The sequence below is a fragment of the Malus sylvestris genome, chromosome 12 (assembly GCF_916048215.2).
Source record: "Malus sylvestris chromosome 12, drMalSylv7.2, whole genome shotgun sequence".
In the NCBI taxonomy this organism is placed as follows: domain Eukaryota; kingdom Viridiplantae; phylum Streptophyta; class Magnoliopsida; order Rosales; family Rosaceae; genus Malus; species Malus sylvestris.
The window spans coordinates 4710150-4714622 of record NC_062271.1 but is presented as its reverse complement, the minus strand read 5'-3'; the positions used below and the strand labels follow the sequence as shown (position 1 = coordinate 4714622).

General features: G+C 33.0%; 1 pseudogene; it reads right to left on the bottom strand.

Moving 5' to 3' along the window:
- Positions 1 to 2149: 2149 nt before the first annotated feature.
- LOC126593639 (uncharacterized) lies at positions 2150 to 3882 on the bottom strand (annotated as a pseudogene).
- Between the last annotated feature and the right edge of the window lie 591 nt (positions 3883 to 4473).

Here is a 4473-nt window from a genome sequence, read left to right as displayed (position 1 = left end):
CTTTAGTGTCCCTGCTGATTTTGTAGTTTGATTTTCTTTTATATGTAGCAGTATTCTCTTGTCAAACTTATCATTTTAGACTAAATTTAAATTACAAATTAAAATAATTTCACATGTTGACAAATGGTATGGTATGAGAACACTTCCATCTATATAATAATGTGTATCGAAAGGCTATAAACTTATGAAAACAATTTTTTTTAAATAATAAAATGTATGAATTGATCATTCAAAATTATAAAATATGTTACTTAAGGAAAATAGCCACACATATTTAGGAAAATCAAAAAGTAATGTCACACACTATAGTAACCGGAAAATACAACAAAGATTCAAAGGATTATACATGCATTCAAATAGCTACACATATTCTAAAATATGTATGAATTGATCACACACTATAGGAATCTTTATTTTCTCTCTTAACTTTCTTATTCAGATAGATCATTGTTTTGGACTCTAGGGCTAAGTAAACGAGGATTACATTGTAATTAATAACTCATTATATTCAAGGTATGTTGAAGGAATATATAAAAAAATTGTATCCAATTTGAAAACGAAAGATGAATTACCGAATAAGAAAACTTACTCCTTCAATGTACCGAGAATTTATAAGGTTAAAACTCTAAATGTAAGAAACTCAACTTTAGTCGGATGGACCATGCAAATCCTCTTGTTCTTGATTGTGATTAAAATAAAAACAGTGGGTTTAACAATCTTGATCTCGTTGAACCAGTTTTTCCCCAACACAAGATGCACAGGTACAAGTAAAAATTTGAATCAACCACTCCATGCCTACGCGTATTCCTTGAGTTGTTTGACATCTTGCTGGGAGGAGGCAATTGTGATTTTATTGTGTTGGGTAAAATTTCTAAGGCCTAAAAACATGTGACTCGGCTGCCCTTTTCTTCAGCCCAAGGTTACTGGGTACTAGGACTCTGAATGGTTTTTGCGCAGCCCTTTTAAGAGGAGCTAAAAATGTCATAAGACCCAAGAAAAAATTTATATAGTCCACATCACAAGAACAAATGTTTCCTTGTTTAATTGTTTTAATTAATGGAGTGAACGGATTCGAACTTTGTACATCAATCCGAACTAGAAAACACGACACACAATTATTTCAATTGTGTTTTCGACAAGCATTCGGATTTTTTTTTTTTTTGAACAAACGATATTATTTACATTAGGGAGAGATGATGAGTTTAACATCACAATAAGCTAGTAATAATATTGTTCAAACTCGTCTTTGACAAAAATCGAACCCAAGTTATATTGAAAAAACATTGAATAAAAGGATAAATACTCTAACCACTTAAGTTATAAGTGCTTTGTAACATTTGGATGTGTTGAGAAAAAAAAAGAAAAGAATGAACCAAAAAAGAAACAATTATTATATTGGATGACAACTTGTAAAAGACTAAATATTGCTAAAACGTATAAAAGGGATTAAATTTTATAAAAATTTGAAGGGTTTTTATTAGAAATAGTCTCTAAAATGAGCACCAATGATCAATTTGGTCTTTAAAGTTGAAAATCAATAAATGTCGTCTTGTAACATGATGAAGATCATTTTCGTCAAATATTTTGTTCAAAATAATGTTAGACAAACTAAATTTGTGCACAAAATGATGTGTCGCTAATCAAATGTGTACCTTAATTCAAATTAGAATTTAATTAACAATTGTAATAAAAATTTATATAATATAAAATGTGCCACATCATTTGGTGCGCAAATTTAATCTACAAAAGTGTGTGTAGCACCATCATTTTGTTAGTGAGTTGACGTGGCATACATGACAAGTGCATTAAAATAAAATTAAAGTTTCTAAAATGATTTTAAAGTTTTGAAAAAAAAATGACAAAAGAAAAATATCAATAAAAAACTGAAACAAACACAATAAACCCACCCAACAATTCCGGCTGGAGCCGCCCACCTCCACCAACGTCAGCCCCATAAACTTTAAACCCTAAACAACCCTAAGAAATCCAACAAAAAATACCGAAAAAAATACCTAATAGAAAATAACCCTAATTGAAAACTATCCCAGCATGATTTTTTTTTTTTTTTGTCAAACGATAGAATTTTGTTAAATTAGGTGCTAAGATTAGCCACCGACGGGGTTTGAACCCAGTTAAATTAGGTGTTAGATTAACCACCGACGAGATTTGAACTCACGCCGTCATGCAAGGATTCAACACCTTTCCCAATAGGATATTTAACAATATTGTTATTAACTAACTATAATTGGAATAAAAACATATACTTAAGTAGTCCTAACTCCTAAATGATCCATCTTGACTAGCTTGTGTTGTGTATATTAAGGGTGGGCACGGGCCGGGTCGGGCCCATTTTTGAAGGGACCGGACCGGACCCGAAATAAAGGAAGACGGGCCAGGCTGAGCCGGGCATTACAAATCTTAAAATAAGAACCGGACCTTACCCAACCCGGTTGAAACGGGCCGGTTCGGTCCGGGTCCAAAGGTCTTCTTTTTTTTTTTTTTTTTTTTTTTTTGCTGTTTAAAAAAAATTGCACAAAATATTGCAGTTTGCAAAAATTGCACATAATAGATTGCAATTTGCATATATTGCAGTTTGCAACCTGCACAAATCGCAGTTTGCACAGAACACAGATTGCAGTTTCTAGTTTGCACATATTGTAGTTTCCAGTTTGCACAGATTGCAGCTTGCAGTTTGCAGTTTGCATAGATTGCAGTTTGGCATTTTGCAATGCACAGATTGCCACAGATTGAAATTAAAAAAAAAAAAACACAGATTGCAGTGCTGCACAGATTGCAATTGCACAAATTTGCAATCTGTGCAAATTTACAATTGCACATATTCAATACATCCAAAATAACATTACATCGTCCAACATCTAAAGATCAAATCAACATACAAAATATTCGAAACCGAGAGTCCAAGACATCCAAATTCCAAAGTCCAAAAATCAAATAATTCAAAACAACATAAACATGACATTTTCAATAAATTCCAAATGAACATAGGAAACCACATCCAAGTTCCAACATCATTCCTCATTGAATCTGTAAGGAAAAATAGAATATAAACTTGATATTATTAACGTCCATCATCATATTATCCTCATTGAATCATTAAAAAGTAAAGCTTATTCATTTAAGTTTAAAATATTACCACAATTCCTTTTCCTTTATTCATTTGAGTTGTTTGAGGAGCTTCAATTTCAGCATCACTTGATGAGATGGTTGAGCTTGTAAATATAACATTAGCATTTGCTTTTCTTCTTTTATATTCTACAACAAAGAACAAAAGGACGTTAATTGTAAACAAATTAATATAAAGTTATAGACCAAACTATACAAAACAAAAGAATCACACTCTTGATAAAATTCAAGCTTCGCCGGACTTGCTTCATACTCAATGTTGCTAATTGGTTCAATTTTTAACCAGTTTTGAAGGCACATCAATGACTCCACTGTTTGAGGAATGGGAGATGATCTAAAGGGGTCAATTACTCTCTTTCCTCCACTAAATGCACTTTCACTGGCAACTGTTGACACTTGAATTGGCAACACATCTTTCACTATCAAAGCAAATGTGGGATATGTGCTCCTCCCTTTCAACTTCCACCATTTCAAAACGTCAAATAATGAACCATGTTGTACTTTCTCTACAGTGTCGAGGAGATACCTATCCACCTCATGTGCAAATGCAATATCCTCGGTGTCTTCTAATTCTTTCTCTCAATCATCCATCATTTGACTAAATATCATTGGATTTTCTGTTAGCACACTAGATGATCGTTTTACCCTTGAACAAGTAGTATCATCAACAACTAAATCTCATCTACCTTTTTGTTGTGTTTGTGAACCGAAAGCTTGGTAAGCATATTCATTACACATCGCCTTCAACAATGTCTTCACTTCATTACTTTTCTTTTGAATCTCTTCTTCAGGAAGATGTAATTGCTTTCTACACAAGTGCATGTAGTGCCTTAATTTGAACATTGGGTCTAAGACAAGGGAAACTACAAATATTTGATTAAGGGACTCAATTGAACCAAAATACTTTTGATATTTGGCTCTCATGCTCATTGCCATGTCACGTAGCACCACCTCTACACTTCCTCCAATTTGCATATATTCAGGCAAAAAAAGTTTTTCAATCTCTCTCTCCACATCAATAACATCATGAACAGCTGTATTAGATGTCGGATAATTACTTGCACTAACTTTTAAAGTTATAAGATAGAAGACCTTCAAAAATTCCACAAATATTTATGCACTATCCCAATCTTTGTCCTTCAGTGGTCCAACCCTCCCTTTACCCGCCATTTCTTCTCCTTCATCATTAAGCACATTTTCCCCGAAATAGGTGGGGTATATATATGGCTTCATCATCTTCGAACATCCTTTCAAATGCTTTTTTAAACTTCAAGCACTATTCTAGCATCATGTATGTGCTATTCCACCTAGTAGGCACATCCATAACAA